Here is a 25,673-nt window from a genome sequence, read left to right on the forward strand (position 1 = left end):
CAGATTGGCTCAAGTGACTGAGCTCCTGCCTACCACATAGGAGGTCTGAGGTCTGTGGTTCGGTTCCCAGTGCCTACTAAAGAAGACAGTGAGTTGGCATGACGGGCAGGTATAGGTAGCTGACTCAACAAGGTGATGCAACAAGAGACACAAGAAGAAGAAGAAAAAAACATAATGAGAGACACAGAAGTGGCTCAAGTGATTAGGTGCCTCCCTCCCACGTTGGAGGTCCTGGGTTCAGTTCCCAGTGCCTCCTAAAGAAACAAGACAACAGACACAGCAAGTGCAAACCACGAGGGAGTGGGGAGAAATAAATAAACTAATAAATATTTTAAAAAAAGAAAATCTCTTAAGCACTTTGGAAAACTGCCCCTCTTTAAGTACTTTGCAGCCCATTTTTCAACCCTCCCAAGTTGAAGCAAATGACTGCCTCCAGTTGAAGTAGCAGCTTTATATTTAGGTGCCATATGGTATAAACAATACATACTTTGAACAATACATACATTGAACCACTCTCAATATGGCAATCTGCTCACTCACAGAGAATAACACAGAAACTGAGGACAATTGAGGAAACAGTCGATTCAGGCTACCATTTCGAGCTTGACCTGGGTCACTGACTCCTTAAGAATTCCATTTCAATATTCCCTTTGCCTCTCTCTTTTGATCCATTGTTAAAACTGAAATTGCAAAAGTAATTGAGCATTGTTGTAACTCTGGGTTTATTCAACATGGACATGATATTTATGAGCAAATCTGTTAGACGTTATCTACCCTTTAGGGATGGTCAGTTACTCTAACTAGGAATCTACACTCCAGGAGTGTTTAGTAAATTTCTAACAGAAGCCCACACCTCAGAGGTGGCTAACAGAGTGTCACAGTAATATTCATCTTTTATCAACATAAGAAGTTTTGTTAATTACCACAGTGGGGGTCAGAAATGAGGTTGTTAGTGAAATGATTATATTCCAAATGCATGAATCAGTTACAAATACTGATCAGGCACTGTCCTTACATGAACAGGCTCTAAGAATCTGGTGAGCTGAGGGAACTATAACCCTCAAAATAGCACCTTAGGCTCAAATCCAAAACGGTTCTATGTCCAGCTGCTTTCTTGGGGTAATCCCTTTGGCCAGATTCCAATTAGAAGGTTAGCTAAACCCCACTGCTAAAATGTTGCTACATTTGTTTTGAGTGAACATTTCATGTAAGATGATGTTGGACTCTGAACCACATAACTTAAAATAGTGAATTATATGTTATGTGAAATATACTTCAATAAAAATAAATAAGTGTGAGGAGGAGATATTGTCAGAGAACCTAAAAGGACAGAGAGCTGAGATTTCATCAAGCTTTCAGTACAGGCAGTATTCAATCTGAGACTTTTTTCTTTCTTTGAAAACGGATGAAAAGTGTGAAGATAATATTCACAGCTTTCACCCTTCTCTAATGCTACAGATATAAACCTGTGAATGACCAAACCGGCATAGGTCAGTTGACAACAACTGCCATGTATGTAATCAAGAAATAGCTATCAATCAAGTGATGTGTTAAAAGATAAGAAAGGTGTAAACAACCTACTCTCAAAGGTTTAGAAAATAAATCATAGACAGAACGATGGATAGATGATAGATCGATGAATAGGCAGAATGATACAGCAAATGTGGGAAAATGTTAAAAGTTAGTGGACTGGGTATCTGGGTGGAAGCAATATTTTGGAGTTCTCTGTACGGGTTTTGCATTATTTTAACATTATATTTTGTCCTGTTAAGTTTGCCATTATTTCAAAATGAAAAGTTAAAAAGAGAGAGAAAGAAAAAAGAGAGAGAGAGAAGACTCCGAATGGAAATAAAGAGAAAAGGAAAGATATTATTTTCAGTGGGGCTCCAATATTTCAAGAAGCAGGATAAACTGATATTTCCTATTCTGGTCCACTGGGAATAAAGGGCTGCCTAACTCGAGCTTGAAAGACAGAGAGCAAATCAGAGAGTGGCAGAGATAGAAAGAAAGAAAAGAAAGAGCGAGAGGAAATTGTAAATGTAGAATGTGAGGGAAGTGACATCGAAGAGGTTAAAGGTGATTTCACATAGATAAAAGCCATAATTGCAATGGAACTTGATGTACCAGAGAATCTAGAGAAAAGAATCTAAAATAAGAAATGTCAGAAATGAAAATTTATGGAAAACTAATTATACAAGGTGCTGTGATTTATGATAATTCAAACAGATGCTAGATAAATAAGGTCCCACAGAATATAGCTGGCTGTAATTTTCTGGAAAACTGAACCTAAACATGTTTTGGTGAGACATGCACTCTTCCCAGTACCCCACCAACCTCTGCAGGCCCTACTGTATTATGCCAAGTGATCTGCCTAATTCCCACAGCACTTGGATTTTTGATCCTAGCCTAAGGACTTAAAAATCTGACATCAATTAGCTTTAAATAATAGATACATGATCTTTTCTCATTACAAAGGAAAAATTCTTCATTTAAATTTTCATTCCCATTTTAACCACTTTCAAGTGTACAATTCAGGGGTATTAATCACATTTCACAATGTTGTGCTACCATCACCACCTCCACTACCAAAACTTTATCATTGCCCCCAACAGAAACTCTATACCCATTAGGAAAATTTTTAAATGTCATTTTTCTGAAATCAGGACCTTCTCACAAGCCAAAGAATCTGGAAGGAGTCAGGAGTGTTTTAGTAGGCAAGTAACTTGCAAATTAAGCCTAGCAGGGAAGGAGTTACTCTATTTTCATGTCAATGGAGTCATTTGCTTTGTATTGCCTTATACCCAAACAGCTGCATTTTATCATTAATTTGTATCTCTAATTTTCACTTGAAATGTTTTCAAAATGATTATGTTCTAAAGTAGCACTGACACAAAAGTTATTGTGAGTAAAAGGGTGTCTGTCACAGGCCAGGCAATGCAAATGTAAGGCAGAGACAAAAGCCAAATTTCTCAGAATAAATCATAGAATTTTTAAAGATGGGGAGGTTGGTGTGACCAACGCATGAGTCATAAAGACTATTACTCAGGAACCAAACATCTAAGTGTCAAAAACTTACAGCTGTTCAAATATGTTTTGGAGGGAGATAGAGGTGGTGGTTGCACAACATTATGAATAAACTAAATGCCACTGAACAGTTCACTTTAAAATGATTAATTTTATGCTATGTGAATTTCACTTCAATTAAAAAAAGAGAAAACTTACAGCTGAAATTTCAAGAGAAGCTGTTTAACTCCAGAACTACACGATCCCATTGTTTTAAGTTTAATCAAGCAGGAAAGAGAGATAAAACACTAATCTTCAATAAGGTTCAACACGTTTTTTGTTTGTTTATTTGTTTTAGATTTATTTATTTATTTTCCCCCCTTCCCCTCCTCCCACCCTGCTGTTTTTGCTGTCTGTGTTGTCTTCTCTTGTCATTTTCTCTCTCCTCTAAGATTCATGAGGATTCGATCCTGGAGACCTTTGATGGGGAGAAAGGTTCCCAGTCAATTGCACCACCTCAGTTCCTGGTTTCTGCTGCGCTTCACCTTGGCTCTCCCCTTGTCTCTCTTTTGATGCATCATCATCTTGCTGCGTGACTCACTTGTGCAGGGCTTCACTACATGGGCACTTATGTGGGCACTTGTGTGGGCACTGGCTCACCACGTGGGCACTCAAGTGGGCAATGGCTTGCTGCGTGGGCATGCTTTCTCTTCTTTTTCACCAGGAGGCCCCAGGGATCAAACCCAGGACCTCCCATATGGTAGGCGGAAGCTCTATCATTTGAGTCATATCCGCTTCCCATCAACACATTTTAAAGAGGTCAACATCACAAGCCCAAGTTAAAAATGTTTACAAATGACTCAGACTTAAATCATGAGGTACTGAAGAAGAAGGTATATAATGTTAAGGATAAATGCATGCAATTGTAGATTAGTTTGTAGACAATAGAAATTTATGTATATTCAATGCGATGTTGTTCACTCTTTCTGAAAAACTGTTATGAAATCAGCGATTCCTTTCATGATTAACAATGTTTTAGAATCAAAGAAATAAACTAAACATGTTTTGCACTGCATATACAGGTCGGCTTCTTTATACATGACAATGTCATATTTATAGAAATTGATCTTAGGCTTTCACAAAGAAATTCTAACCAATTCAAAAAGCAGAGATTATACGAGTAGTGCTGATCACAAAGCAATAAAATCGGAAATTTATAAGGTAACTTTAAACACTGTCATTCCTATTCATTATTGTGCCAAAAATAAATTTAAAAATAAAAACAAAAAAATATAGAAAATAAATAAGACTTAAAACAGTACAAACCTACAGGTTGCAGACAAATCATTAATCAGTTAAATTGATGGATATAAATTATTGCATAAGGGAATTTAGAGTTTGGGGTGGGGAGAGGGGAGGACAAATGTGATAACAGCAATTTTCAGCTTTGGTTGCACATTAGGAACTTATATATATATATATATAAGATACATATATGATATATATGTATATAAAATATATATATATGATATATATGTATATAAAATATATATATATCTCCAACCCTAAATAAATTAAATCAAAATCTTAAGTGGATGGATGATATTGATATTTTTTAAAAACTCTCCACGTAACTGAAAAACAGCCAGATTGGTAACCAGTAAGCAGTGGATGTAACAAAAAATCCTGAAAACACTAAAAATATTGGAAAAGAAAACAAGTAGAAAGCAGGATAAATGCACAAGTTGATCAATTTGAGAGGGGAATAACTTTGAATAAAGAAATCCAAGAGCTTTTTAACTAAATAACATAGATAAGATTCTAGCAAAGCAAATAAAGAATATAAATAAAAAATGAGCGTACATGAGGGATTTTATAGATTATAAGGGAATACTATGCAAAGTTGTGTGAAAAGAAATTTGAAAATTGCAATAAGTGATTTTCTGTAAAGATTGTGAATGATCAAAACACAATGGAGGAAGCGGCTGTGGCTCAATCATTTGGGCTCCCATCTACCATATGGGAGGGCCTGGGTTCGGGTCCTGCGGCCTCCTCGTGAAGGCAAGCTCGCCCACACTCTGTGGACAGCCACCCGGCCCACAGATGCCATGGAGTGCGCCGCCCGGCCTGCAAACACTGTGGAGAGCTGACTCAGCAAGGTGATGCAACAAAAAAAAAGGCAGACGAAGCAAAAACACAGAAGAGCGCAAAGCGAATGGACAGAGAGAGCAGACAGCATGCAAAAAAGCCATGGGGGGTGGGGGGATAAAAACAAAAACCAAACAAAAAAACAATGGATAAACCAATAACCAAGAAAGAAGTGAAAAATTGCCAAAGAATTGCCCCCCAAAAAAGCTAATGAATTCTTTCAAACTTTCAAGGAAAAGAAAATTCTCATATTACATAACTCTCCCAGGATGCCAAAAAAGATAGAAATCTATGAAGCTGAATTCCAATGCCTGCTAAAGATACCATTAAAGAAAAACAAAAACAAAAAAAACCCAGTAAGATATAGAGCAATAGTTCTCTTCCTGGCTGCACATTAGAATCGCCTGAGGAGCTTTTTAAACTGCTGATGCTTTGGCCACATCCCAGACCAATTAAATCAGAATGGCTCAGGGTGGGGCTCAGGCATCAGTGATTTTTTTTTAATTTACTTTTTGTCAGTTTTATTTTTAAAGAAATTTTAGATTACATAAATGTTATATCGAAAATATAAGTTTCCCATATATCCCACTCCCTCCCTCTCCTGCCTTTCTCCCATTAACATCTTTCATTAGTGTGGTACATTGGTTACAGTTGATGAACACATATTGAAGCATTGTTAATAATCATGGTCTATAGTTTACATTATAGTTCACACTTTGCACCACACAATTTTATAGGTTTTGACAAAATGTATAATGGCCTGTATCCATCATTGCAATGTCATGCAGGACAATTTCAATGTCCCAAAAACGCCCCATGTTTTTCCCTTTCCTTCTTCTCAGAACCTCTGGTGGCCAATACCTTTAAATAAATGATACACGTTCTTCCATTGATAGAATAATAACAAGTCTACTGTAATTCATAGTTGCATTCCCCCCTTATGTTGGTTCATTCCTCAGTAATGAGGATTTGGGGATGGTGATACCCATTGTTTCTATCAGTGGGCCTTACTTTGGCATCTATGTTCCCCAGTGTAACAATTAGGCTCATTTATAATTTCCGTACACATAGCTCTTCTGCTCCTTTTATTTGAACCTATAATTAGCACTATGCTCATTAAATATATGTCCCAGAGACTTAAATCTTCGGTCTGTTCATAAGCTGGTTGAGCCCTAAATCTCAGCTGAGTTGCAACACCTACTCTCCAGTTCACTGGACTCACCTAAGACAATTAACAAAAGGAAGATGATGGACAATGCCCATCCCAAAAAACACAGAGTATCTACAACTGTAAACAAGACAGTTCCATCCATCTGCACCATGGGATCTAAGCCCCATCAGTGATTTTTAAAGCTTCCCAGGTGATGACAATGTGCAAGCCAAGGTTGAGAACTACAGCTACAAAGCAATTTCACTACTTAAAATTTAGAGAGGAAAGATCCTAACTAAAATACAAGCAATCAGAATTTAATAGTTCATAGCAGTTATAATCCACCTACACAAAAAGCAGCATTTTCCTCATAGATGCAAAGATGTTTCCAAATTAGGAAAGAAGAGCAAATATATAATGATCTCAATATATCCTTTCCTACTGAATATATTTTAAAATAGGAATACAAGGTTAATTCCTTAACAAGATAAAAAGCATCTGCTTTAAAGCAAAAGCCCAAACATCCAGCATTACACTTAAAGTATGTGTCCACTACAATCAGGAACAGTACAATAATATCCCATCATCATCAGTATTTAATATTGTTTTCTGACATTCTGGACAATGTAAAAATGTATGAAGTAAAAATACTGGCAAAAAAACAGAAGTATCATTACAGGCAGGCAGATAAAATAACAGCATAAGCAAAGACTGAAAATCAAAGGATTAATTAAAAATTTCAGGATAATCACAAGCTAAATAAATATATTCTTATATACTAGCAATAACCACCTAGAAAATACAGTGGAGGGGGGGGAAGCATGTTCACAATAGAATAAAAAAATTACAGAACACTTACAAATAATTTTAATAAAAACTCTGACCCAGATAAAAATCTAAAAATATCTACTGTATCTAGAAGAACCTGGCTAAAAGGATAGGTACAGTATATCTTGATGAGCAGGCTAAAATAATATATTTCAAATGGATACTTTAGCAGTGTTTTGGAGAGACTTGAAAAAACAATTCTAAGTCCACCTGATAAAATAAACAGGTCAGTCTATTAGAGATAATTATGAAAATTAAGAGTAATGAAGGAGACCAAACTCTCCCAGATTTTTATCTTCTTATAATACTTCAATTATTAAATAGCGCAACCCCAGAGTAAAATGAGACATACTAGTTCATGGAAAGGCATAGATGGTTTGTAAATCGATTCCATTAAATATAGAATTTTAATACAGAATGAAAGAGGAGTCCATATTAATAAGAGAAAAAAGTACCAACTTGAAGAAGTATCAATGCATGTCCTCATGTAAAATAAATTATAACCCAAAATAAATACCAGATGGATTACCGACTTAAGTATAACAAAATCAACAATCCCTTTCATCACCATCACCCCTGCAAAAAAGAGAATTAAATATGGGTCAAAGCCCTGAGAGGTAGTATGATGTTCTAAGCTTAGGAGTAAAAGAGAAAAATATTAAGATTTGTCTACACAAAGAAGTTATAACTTCAATATACTGAAATTTGGATTTTTAAAAACCCAACATGCTAATAAATATATCTTAAGATATAAAACAAAAGTTTATTTATTTTATTAAAAGGTTTACAAAATAATTTAAGACCTTAAAAGAGAAATGAGAAAAGAGGGTACCCAAAATTCATGACAGGGTCAATCAACAAAAGAAAACCATTCACTCCAAGAAATTATCAGATCAGTGCAAATTAAAATAATCATGAGGCATTGGGTTTTGTTTGCTTGTTTGTTTCTCCTACTACAGTAGAGGGGTGGGGTGGGGGTATTTAACCATGCAATGTACCTGGTAAGATTATTCATAAGATTATTCATCACAGATGGGGTTTTAAATTAGTACAATCCTTGGGGGGAGGGGGCTGTGGGATGTGGTACTGTGAGGAGCTGTTTTAAAATTCCTACACTTCCTCTCAGGAACTCCATTTCTGGGCATGCAGCCCAAAGAAACAAACCAAAATATGGAAAAACTTACATGTGCAAAGATTATTCTTTGCTGTATTATTTTTTATTATAGAAAAAAAAATGGAGTGAGAGCACCTGAAGAGTAGTATTACAAAGGCATTAGTATGAAATTTGTGAAAACTAGGCAGCAATAAGAAAAATACTTAGGATACGCAGCAACGTTAATTGAGAAACACAGGGCTGAAAATGGTAATAGGCTACAATGATAGCTATATTTTTAAAGGCATGTATATTTAAGCTATGTTTTAAAAACCATGACAATGTTTTTAAATAAAGGCCAGAAGAAAAATTAACAAAAAACAAGCAATGGTGAATTATAACAGTGAGCCAGATGATTTTCCCCACTTCTGCCCCAAATATATTTAATAATATATATAATAAAGAAATCCATGTTTTGTTGATAAATTCATAAATTCAATAATGATGGAACTTGAAACCTCTTATTTCTAAAGACAGATCAATGCTAGCATTTCATCAAAGAGGAAATTAATTTGGATAAATAAAAATGACTCATTTAATAGTCATAACATGCCAAGGGTGTACCTGGTAAGGAACTGGAAGTGATGGGAGCCAAATAGGTTGAGTCTTAGAACACCACTAAAAAGATGCATCTGGAATCTGCACCAAATTCTAATACTTGTGTAATTCTAAAGTTCCTTGTGGAGCCAGTATATGATAGCCATTGTCCATTCAAATTGCTCTGATTTTTAACAATATCCAAATGTCAAAGCACCAACAAGAGGCAAATAGAGGCCCACTTGGCCAACAGCAGTCCTCTCTAAGAAATTAAAATGAACCCACATTTTAAAGAATATATTTGAGGGATGCAATTTAATATCACAAGCCAAAGCACATGGCTAAATCTTAATTTATGGCTTAGGAGTCCCATTATTGGATGAAGAATGCCATTTTAAAAATGGAAAGGCTCTCTCTTTTACCCATGAAAATGAAACCAATGAAAATAGGCCCTGAATCCTCCAGACTTCTCTAGTTTCCTTTGTATCCAGATCCAGAAAAATCAGCTGGCTCCTCATCATTTCATTCTCAACACAAATGTCACCTCAATAGAAAAGCCCTCCCTGACTACCAATCTATAGTAATCACCTTGCCCGGGAGGAAAGAATTTGTTTTATTTGAATCCTGTCACTCAGCACTGTCTGTGATCATTATTATTTTCATTATTATTTTATTTATTTATGTGTTCACTGGTTATCTTCTCCCACTAGATTGTAAATTTGCAATCAATATCCCCAGTGTTAGCACAGATAGTGTCTGGAACAGAGCACTAGGCCAAGATTTCTTGAATTAATATATGAAGGAATAACTGGCCTTAGCAAAATCTAACTGAGAGCTAATAACAATATTTGGGCAAGGGCAGACAGGAGGAAGAGAACAGAAAACAAGCCTTTCTATTTCTAGCACCCTTCTTTAATTTAAAAGGCAAAGCAAGGATTAAAGGTCAGCTATATTCTGCTGTTAGATGTCATCCATACTAAAAAGTAAAGTCAAGTTCTATCAGGAACTAGACAGTTTATATTTCCTACAAATAATACAATTGAGTTTATTTCAGATTTTCCCTTTGATAAGGATTCAGTCTTTAGAGAAGGAAGTCTAAGTGTAAGAATGCTGTTGTTGAAGTGCTTCATTTTCCTGTAGTATAACAAAAGAGGTTCATGTAATGTGAAAGGTGCAATTTGGTATTTTTCAAGACAGAAGACTTTCAGAGACCAAGCCAATGTTTTGAGTTAAGAAGTTGGTTTTTTTTCTATTTAATGTGCATTTTAAATTGACATTTCTCAAGGTGTGTTCCTCAACCCACCAGCACCCTGAGATTTTTATACTGTGGAAATGGGGACTCCATGTATACACATTTGGGGGAAACACGGCGTTGAACAAAGTTCCACAGGTTTCTTTATTGCAGAATCTCACACCCCTTAATGTGCTGGTGTACACCATAGATACCCAAGGGGGTATTTCTCAAACTTATTGAGAGATCAATTTGAGGTACAACTCAACGAGTTCAATGGGAAATGCTCCCACAGTCACAGGTTCCCTGCTGCAATGTTCTTATCTCATTATATACACATATCCACTTACCACATTTCAACATCCTCTTTTATTTACATTTCTCACTGCATAATTTCCATGAGAGAGCACCGACAATGTCATCAGTGCCAAGCAATGTGGCATCACCCAGTGGCATTTCACAGATATGAAATTTATAAGTACACATTCAATAATGCCTATGTTATAATTAATTTTTCTTTCCAGAAAAAAACAGAATTAACTCCTTTAGATATATAATGCTAATTTTCTAACCTGCACTCTCTTCTTATACTTTTGATGGTAAATGCATGTCCTGTACTCTGCAGCATTTATAACATGCCAGAGAGACTCTCAGCATCATTCAGTTTTATTTCTTGAGGAATAGGAGTGAGCAATGTGGTCCTTTCTGAATGTGTATCAAGAGCAACCTAAATCAAAAATCACAATCTTCTTTTACTTATTCCATTTCTTCCATGAATGAGGTAAAGAACACTTCACCTATTCATGCTACTAGTAAGAAATTCTGATATCCATATGTGAAAAATTTGGGACTCTATAAACTCGGTTTTCCAGGAACGTGACAGCTCACCGTACCTCGAAGAATTATTTAGTATTCATATGTTTGTATGGCACTTTGTGCATCTACTCTCCCTTTCTGAAGGCATCAGAGAGCCGTGAAGGCAGCCAGTGATCTAGAAATTCAATTTGCCATTAGCGGTCCCTGGTCCATCAGTCAGCCCAGAGTCATGGGGCCTCTCAGGCCCATTAATGGGCTCCCTGAACCTTGGCGGGCCTTTCACAGTATGTCAATATTTCGCTTCACTTAAATTTTAGAAAGGCAGTTATTTCTACCTTCAGAGCTCAAAAGGAACAAACTGCCCATTTCATCTTGGGAGGTTGGGGGATTTGGCTTTTTTACTTGGTCTTTATTCACATCTTTTTTCAAAATCAGGATCTGCTCATTGGAAACTTTTTGAGACTACTGAAGAGTGCAAAGAGGAAAAAAAAACAGCCTATAATCCTACCACTTAGAGACAAGCACTTTAATATTTGGAATAGCTCTTCAACAATTTTTCTCATATCATCATAGTTATTGGCCAATTCCAGGTTCATATTCCTTGAGACAATTTTGCTAAATAATATTTACTACAATATTCACTTCACTTCATAATTAGCACAAGCTATACATTTTATGTCCTCTGAATGTGTATTTAAATGTACTATTTTGCATCTTTTAATTTGCTTTCCTGAGAAACAAGCTAAAGGTTTGTTAATTTGGTTCATTTTAAAGAATCAGCTCTTAGATTTCTTGTTCAAGTCTATTGTTTACTGATTTATAAAATTTTACTATTATATTTGTTAACTTTTTCCTTCTGCTCTCTGATGTCTGTTTTATTGTGCTTATTCTAATGTCTTATGTTAAATTCTTAATTTTTTTAAAATTTTGGGTGAAAGAACAAAGCGTTCAATACCATACATTTGCCTTTGTAATTATAACTTTGCTGCATACAGTTTTTTTAAACAAAATTTACTTTTCCCACTGTGAAAATTAATACATAAGTCTAACAAAAATATGAAAATAGAGAGGAACAAAAAGAAGTGTATTTCCACTGCCTAAAAACCACTGTTGTAGGTGTCTTTTCTTAACAGAATCATGATTTTATATATAGATATATAGAGAAGTGTAAAATTGTATATACTAACTTTTAAAATAATTCATGGGTTTTCTGACTATAAAAGTAATTCATGCTCAGACACAAAGATCTACATACTGCAAAATCCCACCACCAACTGATACACAATGTTAATGTTCTGGTGTATTTTTACTTAGTCTTTTTAAAAACATAATTTAAAACACAAAATATATGTATTTATTAAGCTGAGTTAAATAAAGAACATTCACAGGTCCTAGAGAAAGATTACAGAAAGACAAGTTTGTATTTTTTTTTTGATGAAGAGAGATTTTAACTCTATTCATTGCTAATTTTAAAATTTTTTAAAAATATACGTTCAAGTATGAATACAAAAGTGAATACCTACTGAAATTCACCTAAATAGATAAAATAACAGATTTTTCCTTTTTCTATCCTTATTATGCAGTTGGGGCTCATTTTATCATTCATCTTTGTATTATTCTTTAGTCTTCCAATAATTATTTATAATATTTACATTCTCTTTTGAACTTTTTCTAATTATATGCTTGTTTCCCTTGCTCCCAACTAATCCTTTGTTTCATGACTTCCCCATAGTTGAATTTTCTTTGCTTTATCTCTTAATTATCTAGACTACATCTTCAAGCAACTTTCTCAAGAAAAGTATATGGATGGTATATTTATGAGAAATTATGCATTTGAGAATATCTTTCTACTTCTTTCACTAATGAGTGACAACTTGGCTATGTCTAGACTTTCTGAGTCACATACATTTTTCCCCTAAAAGTTACTGGCATTGCTTCATTGTCCTTTGACATTTAACATTGCAGAGATTTCGAATGTCAACTTTTCCTTTGAGGGTTAAACTTTTTTTTTTTTCATTAGGATGCTTGTTAGTTTCTTTGAAATTAAAATAAAAATTGCCAGGATGGGAAGTGGATGTGGCCCAAGTGATAGAGCTTCTGCCTACCATATGGGTGGACCTGGGTTCTATCCCTGGAGCCTCCTGGTAAAAAAGAAGAGAAAGTGTGCTAGTGCCCGTTTGAGTGCCAACATGGTGAGCCAGTGCCCACACAAGTGCCTGCATGAACGGCCACATAGTGAGCCAGTGCCCCGTGCAAGTGAGTCATGCAGCAAGATGATGACCCATGAAAAGAGAGACAAGGGGGGAGTCAAGGTGAAGCGCAGCAGAAACCTGGAACTGAGGTGGCGCAATTGACAGGGAACCTCTCTCCACATCAGAGGTCTCCAGGATTGAATCTGGTGAGTCCTAATGGTGACAAAATGAGAAGACAGCACAGACAGGGTGGGAGGAGGAGAAGGGGGAAAATAAATAAATAAATAAATCTTTTTTAAAAAATTGCCAGGATATGTCTAATTATTGGTTTCTGTTTTATCTGGACCATAGAAACATTCAATCTGAAGATCTATGTCTTTTCTATAGTCCAGAAAGTTGACTTCTGTCCTAACTGTCTTCCTGTAGTATATTTAATTGATTCAGTTCCTTTTAACCTAGCCTTCAGTTCTTTCAGGACGACTGTATATTAGACCTCCATCTTCTGTAAATCGATTATTTTAGTTTGCTAGGCTGCTGAAAGCAGATACTATAAAAATGGTTTGGCTTTTAACAATGGGAATTTGTTATCTTACAGTTTTGAGGCTGAAAAAAATGTCCAAATCAAGGCATCATCAAAACAATGCTTTCTTCCTAAAAATTGGCTGCTGGCAATCCTTGGGTCCTTTGCCACATGGCAAGGCACATGGCAGCATCTGCTGGTCTCTACATTCTCTTCTGGGTTTCATTGCTTTCAGCTTCTTGCTTCTGTGGCTTCCTCTTTTTCTCTGCATTCATTCCATTTATAAAGGACCCCAGGAAAGAAGATTAAGACCTACTTAATCCAATATCCATGTGGAATCTAAACCCCCTCTTGACACAGATGTGGAATGGACACAACCAAGCCAAGGTCCACAGGAAGGAGGATTACAGTAAGGATCAGAGTGGACTTAATGATATTCTATTCATGAACTATTGTGGTTAATAATCGAGAAAATGTGGCATTGATGTGGAAAAAGTGGTCATGGTGGCTGCTGGGTACAGGGAAGGGGAGGAAGAGAAGAGATGTGGAGGCATTCTCGGGACTTGGAGTTGTCCTGGGTGGTGCCCAAGGGACAATTGCCGGAAGTTGTATGTCCTCCCATGGCCCACTGGATGGAACGTGGGAAAGTGTGGGCTATGGTGTGGAACACGGGACATGGGGTGCAGCGATGCCCGGAGATGTACTCACCAGACACAATGGATGTGACATGATGATGGGGGAGAGTGTTATTGGGGGGAGGAGTGGTGGGGTGGGGGCGGTGGGGGCGAATGGGGACCTCATATTTTTTTAATGTAATATCTTTTTAAAAAATGAATAAATTGAGTAGAATTTGAAAAATAAAAAAGACCTACTTAAACAATAGGTTTACACCCATGGGAACAGACTAGCTTTAAGAACATGATTTCCTAGGGTACGTGCAGTTCCAAACCACCATATGTCATTGATTTTCTCATTGCTTTTATATCTATCATTTTCTTCTACATTTTTGGAGAATTTCTCAAATTTTCAATTTCCATCACTCATCCTATTTTCTCCAATTTGAAATTTATTCTTTACTATATCTAGTGCATTTTTAAATTCTACAGTTCCACTTTACTTTCCTCACATTTCTTCTTTCTTCATCAAGCTCCCTTTGCATATCTGCCTATAGTCTCATTTAACAATATTTTTAATTTAGTCTCTTATCCTATTTTCTCCTTCCAGCTCTAACTTCATAAAGTTTGCTTTAACACTTACTTTATTTTGTATGCTTCCCTGTACTCAATAAAGAGCACAAAGCAAATGCTATCTAAAATAGTCTTCATTTTCCAACAGAAAAAAATATATATTCCGAAAGCATTTTTCTTCTTCTCCCTCTTAAATACTATGCTCTACTCCATTTATGTTACAGTCTTTTCAGAAACCTTATGTTGGGTTTCACTGATCATTCTGGAACCAAGAGCAGTCTATCTAGACTTGTATTTTCCCCCAACATAAGGTGGGTGGGTTCTCTCTCACTCCCTTCACCATTCATTCTAATGGTCTTAGGTTCTTCCTCTTAGTGGAGGGCTGGTTGAGATAGAGAAATTCATAAACAGTTTGTTAAGAGAAGCAGGGAGGGAGCTGGAAACATAGGTATTCCCCAACATGGAAAACTGGACACTTTTCCATATAAAAATTTCATAGTTAGCAGGCCTCCTCTCTGAAAACAGAGCATGTGTCCAGTTCTTCGTGTTACGACTGCCTGATGCATTGGAGAAAAGCCCTAAGGCAGGGCCTGCTTTTCACTCAGTGTGACTATACCTGGACCTCCTAGTAACACCCTTAATAGCTGTGAAGGTCAGCCAAGTGGAAGCCACCCTGTAGGTGGCCCTAACCACCAACTCAATTCTCGTCACTTTCTTAGGAAGTGAAATTTCAAGTTGCGTTTGCTATATTCCTTTAATGTGATCCTTTCTGCACTATATATAGAAATTCTTCAAAGGTCATAACCTGAAGATGGACCTCCCCTCCCACCCAAGCCTTCAAATAGATTTCCCCATATTTTAAAATTATGCAGTCATTTCAATTGGGATTGTGGAGGTGGGGATGCATCTAAATACCAACGCTCAAATTATAATCTCACTCCAAATTCTCATTTTTCTCTCACTTCAGTTTTTGATAAATTTATGTTCCTATGGATACTGTGTTTAAATAGACATCTCTTATTTTAAGAAAACCCAAGTTGTACAAATCTGCATCTCATTTTGCTTGTTGAATATGAGACAGTCAATAAAGGTAAATTAGATAAATAAATGACAAAAAAGACAAATTACAGAAGGATTATTTCCAAAGAATATTATGTATTACAAAAACATTATCATCATAAATCTATTTATAATTTGTGCTCACATTTTCATGACTAAATCTATGGTTTAAGATGAAATTTACCTGTAAGGACAGCATAAGCATTCATCAAATTTATTTTTACTTGTCTGCTTCTTCTTAAGAGTCAATTTCATGACACATAAAAGGAAAAAGCAATTGGCTAGTATGCTAAAATACTTTTTCTGCAGCTTTATCATTAATTAACTACAACTGGCATGAGCCACTTAAGCGACTTGTTCACTGGTTAACCTTTCAGCAAAAATTAGAAAGTCAACAATTGCTAACCACAGGATACTGCAGCACTATTTAAAGGATTAAGGAAATTATGTATATTAACAGAGCTTTGGAGAAAAAACGAATGTATAAGAATGTATAAAAATACTGAATAATATATAAATCGATGTAGGATGTGAAGCTGGAAGCTTTAAAATACTGTCAACGCTACATCTAAAATAATCTTTTTCTCATCCTTAAAGGATTCTATTGAGCAAGGCAATTAAAAGACTGATGATATTACTAAGAGGAGATTCAGACCTACAGCTTAAAATCAGACTTCCTGGAAAAATTACATAAGGACTAGAAGGGGTCACTCTGGCCAACAGAAATTTTGTTGCTAAACAGAATAGAGGGAAAGTGGATGTGGCTCAAGCAATTGAGCTTCCGCCTACCACAGTGGAGGTGCCAGGTTCAATTTCCAGTGCCTCCTGGAAAAGAAGAGTAAAAACAGAAAAGCTGATACAACAAGATGACACAACAAGGAGACACGAAGAGGAAACACAGTGAGAGAGACAATAAAGCAGGAAGTGGAGGTGGCTCAAGTGATTGAGCACCTCTCTCCCACATGAGAGGTCCCAGGTTCAGTTCCTGTGTCTCCTAAAGAAAAGACAAGCAGAGACAGAGAGCAAACAGTGAATGGGCGCAGAGAGCAGACAGTGAGCACAAACAATAAGGGGGTTGATAAATCTTTAAAAATATATATAATAGAGAATACCAACATATTCAGTATGGAAGATACAAAAGAAAAACAACTAAACATAAGAGATAAGAAAAATATTTGATAAATTTCTAATATAGCTATAAATAGATATAGATATAAAGATATGATATATACCTATATAGAGAGAGACATATAGCTATGTCAAAGCGAGTAATATGACAACTAAGGCAAAAACACTCTTCATGTCATCATTTTGAGATATCATTTACTGTTTAAAAGCTGGATTCAACAAGAAAGAGAACAAAGAAAGATAAGTGGGTAAGATGCCCTTTATGTTCTCCTCTAATCCAAAGAATATACTCTATGAATTACTCAATAAACTGGACCCCTCTTCCACCACCACCATCCCCAGCACACTGACTTATGCTACTGATCCCAAAATCCCACAAGCGCATCAACAACTGAGATCACAAAATGGACACTGATACTGAAAGCCTCCTTTACCTAAGCAAAGGAATATAAACGAAACCAGCTCCAGAACAATTGTGAAGTTCAAAGCTCTATGTGATGGGTACAACACTCAACAAGCTACAAGGATTGTACAGTCAAGTAAGTGGGATAAGACTATTTGCTCATAACTTAGACACAGGGTATGATAATTCCAAATAATTATAAGGCACTGGCAATAAAGCTAAAAGCCTTAAAGGAAGACTCAATAATACTATTAAAAATCCATTCACTATACATTGTTGAGTGCCCATTATGTGCTAGGTTCCGAGAATTCAGAGATAAATAAAAATAGCCAACATTTATTAAGTACTTATAATGAATCAGGCAATGGGTCAAGTGCTTTTATACTCCTTCTCTCATTTATTCCTCACAGCACACCTACAGAGTAGGTGTTTTTATTATCCTTGTTTTATAGATGAAGAACTCAAGATCTAGGAGGTTAAGTAATTTACCCAAGGTCTGCAGGTAAGAGAATGGGACAGCTAAGATGTAAATTCAGCTGCCTAGCACCAGAACTTAGCCACTACCCCGCTGAACTGCCACAAAATCTAAACTCTAGCTCAGTGGAAGAGGCAGAGAAGGATAAAAGAGCTACTCCAGCAAATATGAAAATGCTCCCTAACAAGGGGGAAATGTCAGACCCACCCAAGAGCATTAAGAAGGTCATAGTAGAGGTGTCATGAAAAAGGCTGTCAAGGTTGCAAAGCTAAGGAAGAACCACACATGTGGACAAGAGGGGAAGGGCATTCCCAGCAGAGAACAGTATGTGCAAAATTATAGGGGCATGGGCACATACAGTATGTGGGGCCTTACAAATGACTCTTGCATAGCTGAGGCTGAGTGGGGAGGGGAGAACAGAGGACACGAGGCTAGAAAGGTGCAGGAGCCAAAAGATAGGTGGTCCCCTGGGCCACACAAAGGAGGCTAAAAGATTATAAACATTTCGAAAAGGAGCTCTGTAGCAGAATGGGCAGACTAGAAAGGAAACCAGGTGGAAAGAAGGGATGCCACTGAAGAAGTTCTTTCCAGGTGAAAGATCATGAACTAGAATAGCAGCAATGGCCTTAGAGAGGAGACCAATTAAAGTGAGATTACAGAAGGAGATGAGAGAGGACTTAGGTCACCTGATTGATGACAGAGAAAAGGATAACGGTGGTTCTCTCATTCGTTTAAACATACACAAAAATATAAGATTTAATGAGTTAACATTTAGATGTAACTCAAATAAAAGCCAGGGTGGCCTAAGTCTCAGCAGAGAAAGAAATGGCTCAGCAACAAGCAGCAACTGAAAAGTCAGTTTCTTCTTTACTTACACCTCTGAAGAAACTTGAAAGGTGATCCAGTTTATGCACCACCTCAGCACTTACCAAAAAAAAAACAAAGAAACAAAAACAAAACCCTTTTCTCTTTTCCAATTCCGAGTCTCACAATAAAAGAAAGGAAAGCCCAGGAAATGACCCAAAAGGCCAGTTTCCTATTTTGTCCCATCTCTAGCCCAAGTGCTTGTATGCGTTCACAGTCTCTCCCCCCATTTCCACCCCCACCCCTTCTCCCTTTCCTGCATCCCCCAAAGCCTGAGAATCCATCTAAAAATTTAGAAGTGTCCCTAGAGGATGGAGGAGGGGAAAAGCAGAGCAAGTAAAGTCAAAATTTTGCTCAGCGGGCAGGGCATGGAGAAGAGGAGGGAGCTGGGAACACACATTAATAATAATATCCTCATTACATTTCAGTGAGAGCCAAAGTTTCTATTAATAAAGCTGATTATAAAAGCCAACTAGAGCAGAATTGAAAGTACAGTTTTGATTTATTTTTGAAACTCAAACATAAAGATATAAACGCCCTGAAATGCTAGATGAAAAAATCAACAAGTAGAACCAAAGATAGAATAAAATATACTCAAAACTGATTTTGATATTTTAAGCCAAAACGAAAGGAAAGAACAGGGTAAAATGCAAAGGAAGGAGAATTTTGACTACAAATTAAAGGATCTTTGTTAAGTTTCTAGAATCTAGATGATAACTGTATAAAATATATACATTCAACTTTCAGAGTAACAGGAATGTAAACACAATTTTAGTATAGTCTATTACTGATTCCTATTAGTTCACAATAATGATAAAACAATACGTAGTAGTTCTTTATCACCTTTCCTCCTCAAAGACCATTAAGTAATTTGCTAAAATAGAAGAGACATCACAGAATCTCTTTTCTATGTAAGAGAAGACTTTTTAAAATGACCCTAACTCCCAGAGCATAAATAGTACACAGGGGAATAATTGAGAAGAATAATGCATCTATAGCTTCATGGCTCCTTTTTAGAACTCACCGGTCTCAATGGTGGTATCTCAAACTAATTATTCTGGAATATGATGTAATTCATGCCAAAGAAAAATGCAAGAATACTGCACCACAGCTGTGATGATCAGAATAATCACAGCTGATGTTTCACTTCCCCTAGGAACTCTGTGCCCCCTACCCAAAATGAGCCAAGCCTTGGCAAAAGATGAGAATTAACTCTTCATAATTGTAATGGTTAGGTTCATGTGTCAACCTGGCCAGATATTGGTGCCCAGTTATTTGGTCAAGCAAGCACTGGCCTAATTATTACTGTGAAGACATTTCCTAGACTTAAATCATCAGTAAATTGATTGCGTCTATGGCTGATAAAATCTACAATCAAGAAAGGAGATTGCCTTCAGAAATGAGAGACATTTTATCCAAACAGCTGAAGGTTTTAAAAGGAGAAGTGATGATTTCAGCAGTCAGAAGAGAGAATGTCCATCTGTAAGTCAGCTAGCTTCTTCTGGGGAATTCACCGAAAACCATCATTGGAGTTCCCAGTTTACAACCTGCCCTACAGAATTTGAACTTGTGCATCCTCAACAGTCACAAGAGACAATTTTATAAAACTTCATAATATTTACAGATATCTCCTGTTGGTTCTGTTTCCCTAGAGAACCCTAATACAATGACTTTACACTATGAGTTAGGCACCTGACATGCACGGTCCATATGATGCTCACAGCAACTCCAAGGTTAAGTTTTGTTATTCCCACTTTACAGATAAGGGAACTGAAACCAAGAGATTAAAAACACGGCCAAGATGAAATAAGTAATAAATGGTTAAGTCTAATTTTGAACTTCAGTATGTCTGGCTTGTTCTCTCTACTACCTCCAAAAATCTCCCCTTCATGGGGTGTGTTTCAGGAGAGTCATGGTCTCAAAGAACACCCCAGCCACTGTACACACAGTTAATCTCAAACATCATTCCATTTAGGAAGACATATACAACTTGGGTTCAATCCTAGTGGTAAAGGGAAAAGAAAAGAGCCTGACAATAATAATGATGATAATGTTGATGGGGATGATTACACTGTCATAAGAAAAGAAATCAGCAACTGCAAGGCCTGAAAGAGAGGAAGACAAAGTAGGGAAAGGGGAGAAGGTGAAAGAGGATACTCAAAATGGAAAATGAATTTAAAAATGGATGAAAGTAAAGAGAATAGGGATGAAGTCCCAAAAAAGCGAGAAAGAAAAAATAGAGAGAAAAAGGGGCAAAAGAATGGAAAGGGAAGGGGCAAGGAGATTGAGAGAGAGGGGACAAAAGAAAAGGAGATGGGACAACAATGAAAAAAGAAGAAAGGAGGATAAGCTTTTCTGTTTACCTTTGAGTAATATGGCATTCATGCGCTCCCTGCCACCTTCCCAGTTCTGACATCCTGGAATGAACAACCATGTTTCCTCAATTATTTATACCTCTGATAAAAGGTTTATGATAATGACATGTATCCCTAGAGCATCTTCCTTAATTAAGGAACTATTACTAGACTAAAAAAACACAATGAATCCCAATGTCGAACAGGTATTTAAATAAAGGAGCATAATTAAAAATAATTACAAAGATCTGGGCAATTCTAATATCTTAAAGTACTTACAATTTTCTGAAGGGGGTTAGAAAGTAGTTTACAGAAAAAAGTAGACCCAGCACACTTAAAAATAAAGGGATTTAGGGATATTAATTCAGAGGACTAAAAATGATTATACAAATACAAGAAATCCACCAAGGTGGATGATTACATGAATTTACTACACTGAGTTTATACATATATTATCAAAGTTGTCCTCAAATCTTAAATCTCAAACACTAAAGCCAGATTCCAGAGAGGACACATACTGTAAGATTCCATTGATATGATGTTCAAGAACAAGTAAAACGAATCTATGGTGACAGAATTCAGAACCATGGTGGCTGGTTGAATGGAAGGGGGCAAGACAGAACTTTCTGAGGTGACAGAGATATTCTATATCATGTTTGGGGTGGTGGTTACAAAGATGCACACATCTGTCAGAATTCAACAAACTAAATGGGTTAAATGGGTACATTTTATTATATGTAAATTACACCTCAATAAAACTGATTTTAAAAAATTAAAATGGATGAATAGATGAAAGGCAAAATGATACAGCATATGTGACAAAATGTGAAAATTGGTGGATCTGGGTATCTGGGGGGATGGGGTTATGTTGGAATTCTTTGTACAGGATTTGTATTATTTTTGCAACTATCCTGTAAGTTTTAAATTATTGCAAAATAAAAAGTTGTTTAAAAATAAAATAAATGTCATAACATGGCTAAAAATTAAAATAAAGTTTATCTCAATAAAGGCAATTAAAATGAAGATTCAAACAGTAAAATCCTAAAAGAATAGTTATTCTGTATCTTGACTGTGGTAGTGGTTGCCCAAATCTACACATGTGGCAAAATTCATAGACCTATAAACTAAGAAAAAAATTGAGTACATGTGAAAACTGGTGAAATCCAAATAAGGTCTGCAATTTAGTTAATAATATTGCACTAATGTCGATTTTCCTAAATGTACTATGTTATTGTTGGGGGAAGCTGGGTGAAGGGCATGGACTCACTTCTTGTGAGTCCAAAATTATTTTCAACATAAAAAGATTTTTCAAAAAAAAACACAGCTATATTATATAATCAGTATTTGTACTATCACCCATCAGCAGTGCTACAAAGGGGTGAGTTAACCATGGGGCAGAATCTTACAAATACTAAAATCAAGGCAAATATTTCTTTTCTAATGTTTCAAATAAACATATAGCCAGTTTGAATTCAGAGGGGAAAGTGTATAAATAACCATGACTCCACAGATTAAAAGTTCATTACAAAATATAAATCAGCCTGAAATTTAAGGCAACAAATCATATAGGAACCATCAGTTCCTAATTTATTAAATAAATTTTGACCAATGACAAGGATTTTATGTTTCAAAAGAGGGTCAGAGTGACCTAACACAAAAAAAATTTTTTTAATTTATTTTTATATTATTTGAAGCATAGAGATTCACATGGTACTGCATAATTAGTTCACCACAAACCTAATGTCAATTAATGCAAAGTTATTAAAATTCTAATTCTGTGGTCAGTAGTTTTGATTACAATTATTATGTTTACAATAGATGGAAAAAATGAAATAATATTTTTAAATGCATGCACTAATACCACCACCATCACCCAGTTCCTTAAGATCGACCTTTATCCTGCCACTTACCATAATGAGTCATTTGCAAAATGGCAAACAAATTAAGCTAACTAGGAGCCATTGACAAATGAAAAGAAATTAGAGCATAATTGTAGTGTCTATGTAAATGGTGCTTAACATGCAGAAAACAAGTGCTATAAAAACATTCAGTAATCTGTGTATTTCTAAATATTCTGACTTCATAAAAGCAGCTAATGATAGATCACATACCATAGCAAGAATAGCATATCACAAATTGCTGAATGCCAAATTTAAATTAATAATGAAGTAGTGGGTGCCCAATGTAATTAAAAAATACCTCAGGCCAGGAGATCAAGGGTCTTGGTTCAGTTTTGTGAAGAACAAGTTGAATTTGACTTTAGTCAAGCCTTAGGCATAGAGTAGAAGAGTTACACAGAGGAGAGACAATAAGAGATGCAGAAGACCAGGGAGCTGAGGTGGCACAAGAGAATGATCACCTCTCTCCCACTCTGGAAGGTCCCAAGGATAGGTTCCTGGAGCTGCCTAATGAGAACACAGGCAGACACAGAACAGACAGCGAATGGACACAGAGAGCAGACAATGGAGGGAGGGGAAGAAATTTTAAAAATTAAAAAATTTTAAAAAGGGTACTAGAGATCACCTAACTAAATCCACATTATAGTCAAGGAAACTGAGGTTTGCAGAAGTGAAATGATAGTAGTTAGTTAGTGGCGGGACCAAGACCAGAGCCAATGCCTCCAATACCCAGTCTCAGAACCCTTGTTACTGTTCCACTTCTCCTTGCAAATGTTTCCTCATTTAGAGAGTGAGGACAATTGTACATATTTGCTCTTTCCTCATGGGGTGCTGGGAGGATGACTGGAAATAACTGGTGTAAGTGAATATGTGCCTGCTTTTGTTTAAATGAAACAATGAAATAATTAGTCTTTGGGGGATGGGTATTTTATCAGACAAAATTACATTTGACTGTTTGCACCAATCCCACCAATGCAAATAGGACTATGTTTCTCAAAGGAAGCACTATTGGCATTGTAGGTAGAATAATTCTTCCCAGTGTGGTGTTGTGCTCCGGCCCCCAGCCCACACTGCAGGATGTGTAATATGCACTTGGCCCCCAGGACTAAATGGTAGGTGATGTAAAAACTCAAAATTAATGCCTAAAAAAAATCCACAATGAACAAAATATCAAAATAACCAAATTGTTCAATGAAGATATATCAGTAGTACTGATTTTTTTCCTTTTACCTCAGAGTCCAAAATGGGTCATATGCTAGTTACTGCTCCTGTCTTTATTTTAAATGTTGTTATTTGTTCACCATGAATTTCTGGCATTAATTTTTATTTATGTAAGATACTGCATTAAAATAGTCTCTATCCTGATAACTGAGTTTTGGGGCACCCCTTAAATTTTGTTTCCAAGGAGAGTAAGTGCTTTGCTTGCCTCACCCTAGTCCTGGCCCTGCTCCCAAAGCACTTCCACACATTTCCAAACCTCTCTCTCAGTTGAGAACCTCTGAAAGAAAGGTTGATTTTTTTTCTCATTTAACGAGAAGCAGAGAGAAACTGCCGGGCCTCAAACGGTGGCTCCATGATGCCAGCAGGGACCTAGGTTCCCTTTATCTCTGTGCTGTGCCTCAAGGAATTATGTCCTAGTTCCAGACAGGAAAATGAAGCTAGGGCAAAGGGCAGGAAAAGCATATCAGCTGAACCTGACTCTTTATTACAAAAAAACAATAATGTTCCCAGGAGCTCCACCCAATAAACCTTAGCTCATATATCACTGGACAGAGCTCAGCCAGAGCCTGGGGAGGTGAACATTTTTAAGTGGGCACATTTCCAGCCTGAATAAAACTGATATCCTGTCTGTAAGGATGAAGGGAAGACTGAAAGAAGGAGAAACAGCTAGAAGCACCTGCCACGGGGACTGTGCAGATTAATAAATGCTGGCTCTTTGTGATGACTGCAAAAAAGCATCTTCCCTGCTTGTAATCTGATGGTCTGCTGGAGCAGAGTGTTTTGATGGTCACTCTTAAAATTACGAATGAAAACCGGACTGCAGTCTTAGGCTGGGCTCCACAGAAGCAGGGCCTGAAACAAGGATTTGGGTGCATGGGATATGTTAAGGGTGCACTCTTGAGAGAAACCTGCATGGGAGTGAGGGAAGCAGCCACGGGAAGGGAAATGTGCTATGCAAGAATGTATTCTCAGGTAAAGCTGAGCCTTGGTCTGCGGCACAAGGGGCTAAAGAGCCTAAATCACACCACAGAGTTGCCCCGCCTGGAGGCAAGGAAGCTGAGCTTTTGTACCCTTGTAGCAATCAGTCACTGCCTGCCCCTTGGAGAGAGATGGGGTGAGTGAAACCTTCCAGGCTTCTTGGGAGAGACAACTCCCATCATCCAGAACAATTCTCCACAAAGGATTGTTAGGCGTGAGCTGTTTGTCAAAACCCTTGCTGGGAGATGGGGTCACCATCTCTAACATTCATGTGGATGGGTATCAAGAGCATCTGCTACAAATATTAATTTTGATTCACTTTCCAAAGAATCCTCTTTATTCTTACATTGCCTTGTCTGAAGAGTGGTTATTCTAGTTATGTCATGATGACAAGCCAATGCAAAAACTGGCAATGAGTGGGAAATGTCTCCGTTTCAAGAAATAATGAAGAACTGGTGCTGACGTGTCTTGTGGAACCACTTACGTAGAAAGCACTTTATAATTTGTTCTGGGTCTTAACCAGGATCC

The 25,673-nt window shown here is 36.7% G+C and overlaps 1 protein-coding gene across 4 annotated transcripts in view; it reads right to left on the minus strand.

The window, feature by feature from the left end:
* EFHC2 (EF-hand domain containing 2) overlaps positions 1 to 25,673 on the minus strand; it is a 214,247-nt gene that overhangs the window by 152,032 nt on the left and 36,542 nt on the right. The window lies entirely within an intron of this gene.

The sequence above is a fragment of the Dasypus novemcinctus genome, chromosome X (assembly GCF_030445035.2).
Source record: "Dasypus novemcinctus isolate mDasNov1 chromosome X, mDasNov1.1.hap2, whole genome shotgun sequence".
Lineage (NCBI taxonomy): Eukaryota > Metazoa > Chordata > Mammalia > Cingulata > Dasypodidae > Dasypus > Dasypus novemcinctus.